Raw genomic sequence first — 7,777 nt, 5'->3', positions numbered from 1 at the left:
TGGAAATATTTGCACTCTCAAAGAAGCTTGTTAATGCAGATGCACCTCTAATTCTTTGGGTTGCTTTATTTACATTGATAGAGGTATATGTATTTCCTCTTCTAACAGGGTTTAGTAACTTGGGGAGGGGGTGCTGCAGATTAAGGTCCTAATTCAGTGGCAGGTCCATCTTATCTCCTCTTCAGGTCATATTCTCAAGCAGGAGCTACAGGATGAGATGACTAAAACAGTTCACTTCCTTTGCTTACCGCCAGCCCCATAATAGGCTTCTGCTGGGCTTCCTTGGTTGCTTCCATCATCACTTTCACCACCAGAGGTCAGGGAACCTTCCGGTTAATCAGGGGCCCTGGAAATAATGCAGAAAAGTACTGACTTAAAAATAATAAATAACATTTATTTAGGGCTCACTGTGAACTCATTGCTTAAAATGTCCTACTTAATCTTCACAGCCACTCTACGAAATTGGTATTGATAAATCTCAGGTATATCCAAAATAAGTCTCTATGTAGGGCTGTGATATTTTTAGGACTTTTATGTCTTTAGGTTCGTCTCGGCACCAGACATAAGGCGGTTCAACATAATACGCTTGCCCTAAACAGCTCCAGATGCCAAAAATTGGCAAATTACTACTTTGGTTTCCATGGGTGGTCAAAAAGGATCATCAAGGTAAACTCTGTAGATTTTCTTTGACTAACCAGACTCCTTTCAACATTGAACTCCTAGACTTTAGAGAGAAGAATAGAACAGGGCTATGGGGAGGAGATGTGAGAGGCTTCCACATGGAAGTATCTGAGCATTGGCCTGCCACCTAGAATTAGTGATAATCTCAATGACTTGGATGGTGGTGTCCATAATTTTCTCCAGTATTTGTATGGTACATATAAAAAATAGTTGTCCAAATCTAGTCATTCATTTGCAAGTCTCACTTGATTTTGAAGCTATAGCATACCTAAAGTATTACCTGGGATTGCTGGAGTTTAGTTTTTATTTCTAACAACAGAGTATTTTGAAGTCTAGCCTTTAATTCAAAATCCTAACAGCTTCAGGATCTTTCTAACCTTGAAGAAAGGGAAAATGAAGATATTGTGACACCACTTCAGAAGCAAAGCCTGAAGTTCTTTAGTGCTTGAGAGTTGGTGTTGCCCTCCCACGAGTGCAAGAGTCCTGGAGTTGGCATGGCTAAGGAACCTTTGGATAAGTTGGAGGAAGGTCTGTTTTCCAGTATGGGGGCAGGGGGAGGTGAGGGAGTGGGATTTCTCTTTTTTCCTTTCTTTCTGAAACTCAGCTTTTCAGATACATCATCACCTTTGCTAAGCAACTAAAGCCTTGGGAAGAATTTTTCTGCCTGACAATATAGGTTTTTATCTTAGGCAATACCTGACAGCACCTTAAACTTTAGAATTTTAGAACTGACTGCATGCCAAGAAGCTTAGGAGGAGGGAAAATTAGTTAGTTTTTTTTTTTTTTTTTTGGTTAATACTTTGTTTTGTGCTAAAATAGTCCTTCAACTACAGATGTCTTCTGGCCTTCAGTTCTCCCAACAAAGTCATTGTCTAAAGATTGCAATAAACTCTTGTGTAAATGTTCAGTCCTCTGCCTCCTATAGAAGGGCCTGAGCGGAAAAAGTAAATGTAGATGCCTAGAAAGGGGATTCTGATTGGTATTGTGTATTTTCCTATAATCCATGGCACTTGGGCTTAGGGTTTTAAGTCAGAGGCAGGGCTGTTAGCAAATGGAGTGGAGGAGGCTCCACCATCCACCTGAGTGGGTGATGGTTGAGGAGAGGCCAGATCATCTGCACTACCACCAAATCTATCTCACTGTATGAATCCAGCCCTTTACGCACAGGAGAGCAGGGTCTGTAGCAGTGTAGCCTCAGCTTGTCTATTTGAAATCTGTGAGTAGTATGAGATTTGTGCCACGTTCTTGGTTTGCACTTCCCATCGAGTATTTTAGGAACTTCCAGAATAGATCTGAGCAGTAAAAATGTGCCATGCCAGGGTATATATACAACAGAGACATTCACCCTTACCCCAGTGTTGTGCCTGCCATTAATCACTAAGATAATGATCTAAGAATCACAGATTCATTTTTAGCTTTAAACATATAACCTAGAAATCAGTTCTTCAGATAGGCATTTTAAATTCATCTGTTTTGGTTGGATTTAGGGTCATTATCATTCCTTCTGAAAAGGTAGGTAACTCAGAAGCTTGCTATTCAGAAAGCTCTGACAGATGCATTCCAGAAACTGCCGATTGTGGTTTTAGGTAAGACCTTTTTGATTGTCCTTGAAGTGCTTCAGTTTCAGTAAGCAAATAAACTTATTTGAAAAGTTAATTGGATGAAAATAATGGTTATTTGAAACATTACATATTCTTTCATTCCCCAGATGCTTTCACAGCAGCAGTCTTAAATTTGTTCTTTGTGGCATTTATGAGAAAAATGACAGCAAATATTATTGTCCCCAGTGTTTAGATGTAGAATGACTTGCCTCAGTTCATACAGAAACTGTTTGATCCAGTTCTTCCTCAAATGCTTGCTTATCATACAGAATAGGGTAGTGATTATAAGCCTTGGACACCTGTGTTTGAGTCCTAACTTTGTCTCATATTTTGTTGTTGTTGTTGCAATTTTAGGTTTTTCTAGCTAGAGAGTTGTTGCAATTTTAGGTTTCTCCAGCCAGAGACATTTGAAGGTATTTAATATCTCTCAGCTGCAATTTCTTTATCTGCAAATAGGGTTAGTAATTCAGCTTATCACCTAATGGGGGGTATTATAAATGAGATGATGAATGTAAAAAGCTTAGAACTAATGCCTGAAACATAGTAAGCAGACAAAATATATTGGCTATTGTTATTATCGTTGTTTTCTTGTTGAAGAGTTTATTAGATTTTGTTTTTGGAATCAATTTAATTTCAGTTATCATTTCTGATATATTGGGTGAATATGATTCTTACATAATAATCGGCTAAGTTTTTGAGAGCCTTCAAAGTGGTTATGCTACTGAATGGCGTTGATTGTGTTCCCTATCGAGTTATACAGCGGTGAGAATGTCACAGGCTGTGCCCAAAGGAAACTTTATGATTAGTAGGTTCCTGGAACAGAATTGCTTCCCTGCTTCACAGCCCTGCAGGCTTAGAGACTGAGAAATCCTAGCTAAGTTGTCAGAGACCTTATTTGCTTGTAAGAGTTGACCCTGGATTGGTCTTGGCCTTCCAGCCTGGGCAGTGCTTCCAGTGAAGTTTGACTTCCCTGGTCATCAGACAGAATCTCCATCAGCTGTAACTCTGGATAACAATCTTTAAGAACCAAACTAAATGTCTGGGTTGTTTGTCCCTAATATGCCAAGTTATTCCTTATATGTACTCAAAACTCCTTAGACCAAAAACCCTGGTGCCTCTAGCTTGCCTTGAGGAAAGCTGTATTGACCAAAAGGTACATGGGTCAGTTTCTGCCAGTAGAATGTTCAAATGCTCTTAGGTTCCTGGAACAGAATTGCTTCCCTGCTTCACAGCCCTGCAGGCTTAGAGACTGAGAAATCCTAGCTAAGTTGTCAGAGACCTTATTTGCTTGTAAGAGTTGACCCTGGATTGGTCTTGGCCTTCCAGCCTGGGCAGTGCTTCCAGTGAAGTTTGACTTCCCTGGTCATCAGACAGAATCTCCATCAGCTGTAACTCTGGATAACAATCTTTAAGAACCAAACTAAATGTCTGGGTTGTTTGTCCCTAATATGCCAAGTTATTCCTTATATGTACTCAAAACTCCTTAGACCAAAAACCCTGGTGCCTCTAGCTTGCCTTGATGAAAGCTGTATTGACCAAAAGGTACATGGGTCAGTTTCTGCCAGTAGAATGTTCAAATGCTCTCTGTCTCTGTCTCCAAAGCTTTGTTCATTGTATCTGGTAGAATTTTGGTCCCAAGGAGTAGGCACTTGCCTTGCTTCTAATATGAAGTATCTATTATAGTCCAGTGGTATCTATCCCAGGTTTGAACTCACTTTGACCCCCACCTAATGCCTTTCTATTTAATTGTATTGTGATTGAACATTTTTGTTTCCACAGCTTTTAATTTTTATGTCATTATTCCTTAATTCTTATAAGATCATAAAGGTTTTTGAACCAAAGTTGATACTTATATATTTTTTCACAAATAATTATGATACAAACTGAAGTATCAGATGAGGGAACTTCTAGGAAAATGCTCTTATTTTCTGCTTTTAGAAATCAAAAGAATGTCTAATTATTGGGTGCTACCATTGTATACAGGAAGTTTTAGAACAAGAAAGCTTCTGAAGTGATCCTTGTTAACTTGATTTCAGAAAGTGGTAAAATAGCTGTGGCATAGAGACCCTGTGAAGAGGTCACAGATGCTAGAACCGAAGAGGAACTACAGGATTTACTTCAAGTATGTGAAGATAAAAACTCACTCAAGGGGTACAGAGCCAGTGTAGCCATAATTCAAAACAACCAGCAGGATTTGGAAGACTTTGGCATGTCTACTCAGCTCTGTCATCCTTAGGACAACGTGAAACTCTGAAACTGCTTTTGAGGCAGGGTATTTCTAGGACTTTTCCAAGTCCCGTGCCTTGTCTCTGTCCCCTTATTTGAAGTTTGGATAGCAAGATTGAGGGCCATCAGTGTACGTCTACAGTTATGGGCACAGGAGAAGACACAGGCCTTTTAGAACTCCCCTCAAATAGAATTGCAGGGATTTGGGAACAAAGTAACTATGGCCTTAAGTGTGATTATGCTACAGTGTTTAAAAACCATTCATGCCTTTCAAGTAAGGTATTTTACCCAGATCTCAGCATCACATATATATCTTGTGTTAAATATTTTGCCGAAGAACCTTTCTGTAAATCCATTATATGGATGCCTCGAATTAGGGATTAAGTTGTCAACGTAATTTCTAAAAGAAAACATTAATGTACTGCATATAGGATTTTTATTAAAAAGGAGCAAAAAATGTGTTTCATGTCATTGAGAGCTTAATTTGGGGCTAGATTTCTGATTATTTAACTCACAACAAAGTTGCAAAGTTTGTTTTGAAGGGAAGAAAGTAGAGAAAGAAAAGGTGGTTATGTTCTGAAAAATGTAAAAATTTTGAAATTTTTTCCTGTACAAAATAATTATTTTAATTCAATTTAAATCAGTCAAGGAAACTTCAAACGTATCCATGTTTGGGCTTTAAGAAGTCTAGCTTCCTGTGAAATGTGAGAGGAAAGGATTCCGTATTGATACTAAAGATTTCGCAAACCTGATTATAACGAGATCCATTCCTAAATGAGGCCAATCTTGGAATCAGTTCCATTTAGAAACCATTATGTGCTAGGCACTGCAATCTTGCAATCAGTTCCATTTAGAAACCATTATGTGCTAGGCACTGGAAATAAGATGAAGCGCCTTCTCTCTTGGAGTTTAGGTGTTAAAGGTGTACCAATTAAAAAGGACTAAAATTAAATAGATTACGAAAAGGACTGTGGAGAAAGTAAACTGGGTGCTACAGTATTTCAAGAAAATTACTTAACATGCTGACTTTAACATTCTAAGTGGCTCTTCCATATATGTACACAGGGTAGACCTCTGAAAAGTGACACTGTAGTGTTTTCAAGATTAATGGCTCTGTTGAGACCAGGTGGGGTGGGGGAAGTTTTCTCATGGTAATGTAAAGGGCCATTCACTTGGTTTTAGACTCTTTCCCAAAATGAATTGCTCACCTGCCCCAAAGCCCTCTTACAGAAGTTCTGGAGTCATCACTGATTCAGTGGTAACCCCTAATAATAGAGTGGTGACTTAACAATGAGACGTGACTACTGAGAGTTTGGAGGAAATGGCAACATTTTATTTTATATTTTTATTTTTTTAACATCTTTATTGGAGTATAACTGCTTTACAACCGTGTGTTAGTTTCTGCTTTACAACCAAGTAAATCAGTTAAACATATACATATGTTCCCGTATCTCTCCCCTCTTGCGTCTCCCTCCCTCCCACCCTCCCTATGCCACCCCTCTAGGTGGTCACAAACCACCGAGCTGATCTCCCTGTGCGAGGGAGCTGCATGGACATATAGACGCAACATTTTAGCCTAATTGTAAGGTGTGTTCCCCTCCCCCCACCCTAACTGGTGCTCATTTTGCAGGTCAGCACTTTTCTTGTCAGCCGTGAGGCCAAAGGGAGGAAGAATGTCTCTCAGACTTCAGCTTTGAGGAGGAAGAGTTCAGATTGCTAGAACTGGACTAGCACTTTTGAATTTCCCAGAATGCCAGGTGCTGTGGTTTCCTCGGAGAGTTCTGCATCCTTCCCAACCCCCCTCCACCCCTGGGCTGCTGGAGTTTGGGGCCACTCGGGTCTGCAGCCCAAATCCCGCCCCATTGTTTGGGGCCAGGGAGGGCAGGGAGGGGTTGGGAAGAGGGCCCGGCAGGAGGTAATTGTCGCCTTTGCAAGGGGAAGGATGGCTTGCGCCCTGGGGACTCTGGGAAAAAGGCCCACTCTGGTGGCGCAGATTGGATCTCCACACGAACCTAATAACGGTGGCGTAACTAAAGATGCCATAAATAACGGGTAGGACGTTAGGCGGGGGAGGAGCGCGCGGTTGCTAACGTGATCCCTCGCGTCGGCGCTGGCATAGCGGTTCAGCTCGGACGCAGGATGTGGCTCCGGCTCCTCACTGGCCTGTGTCACTGCGCCTGCGAGCCGCCACATGTTATGCCCCGGCTGCGCCTTTGGTTGTCACGGCTCTTCCTCACGTGCAACAACGGGGACTTCTAATCCAGGCAGTTCAGCCGTCCACCCCTGGGCTGCTGGAGTTTGGGGCCACTTGGGTCTGCAGCCTAATCCCGCCTCATTGTTTGGGGCCAGGGAGTGCTGGGGGGTTGGGAAGAGGGCCCGGCAGGAGGTAATTGTCGCCTTTGCAAGGGGAAGGATGGCTTGCGCCCTGGGGACTCTGGGAAAAAGGCCCACTCTGGTGGCGCAGATTGGATCTCCACACGAACCTAATAACGGTGGCGTAACTAAAGATGCCATAAATAACGGGTAGGACGTTAGGCGGGGGAGGAGCGCGCGGTTGCTAACGTGATCCCTCGCGTCAGCGCTGGCATAGCGGTTCAGCTCGGACGCAGGATGTGGCTCCGGCTCCTCACTGGCCTGTGTCACTGCGCCTGCGAGCCGCCACATGTTATGCCCCGGCTGCGCCTTTGGTTGTCACGGCTCTTCCTCACGTGCAACAACGGGGACTTCTAATCCAGGCAGTTCAGCCTCCGGAGTGGGCCCTGGACCCTGTCCAGGTGACCCCCAACCCCGCGTAGCTGACCAAGCCTTGGTCTTCACACGCCTCAGACCCCCCTCCCAAATTGCCCCATGCCCTTACACGCCTGGCAGAAGCTGGGGGCTTTAATTACTTGACGTCCTCGTCTCCAGTCCAGATGTTGGCCCCGCCTCATCAGGAGTTGCCTGAGACTGAGTTTCCATACCCGGACACGGATTTGGCTGGAGAGCTGCCTACAGGGCCAGATCAGTTTGCTGTTCCACGTAAGGATCTGAATAACTAGCAAACCCAACATCAAAAGCTCCCAGAGGCAGTTCCAGTGCTATACTGGGATCGGAATCAGCCCTTGGTTCTGCCTTCTGGACACAAAACTAAGTCTAAAAACATAGGCCTAGATCAGGCTGAAGGTCACCCATCATTTGAAATACTTGTTCCACCTCTAGGTAGTAAGAGCTCAAAACCAATGAAGTTTATTGTTTCACCCCTAAAACTGAAGAAAGATGTAGTTCAGCAT

The 7,777-nt window shown here is 42.9% G+C and overlaps 2 pseudogenes; both read left to right on the top strand.

Annotated features, from left to right (window-relative positions):
- The first annotated feature begins 217 nt into the window (after positions 1-217).
- LOC112061875 (RAD52 motif-containing protein 1-like) lies at positions 218-6,239 on the top strand (annotated as a pseudogene).
- Positions 6,240-6,647: 408 nt separating this feature from the next.
- Positions 6,648-7,777, top strand: part of LOC102983668 (leucine-rich repeat-containing protein 37A3-like) — a 235,292-nt pseudogene continuing 234,162 nt past the window's right edge.

The sequence above is a fragment of the Physeter macrocephalus genome, chromosome 14 (assembly GCF_002837175.3).
Source record: "Physeter macrocephalus isolate SW-GA chromosome 14, ASM283717v5, whole genome shotgun sequence".
In the NCBI taxonomy this organism is placed as follows: domain Eukaryota; kingdom Metazoa; phylum Chordata; class Mammalia; order Artiodactyla; family Physeteridae; genus Physeter; species Physeter macrocephalus.
This window is presented reverse-complemented; position numbering and strand designations above follow the sequence as displayed.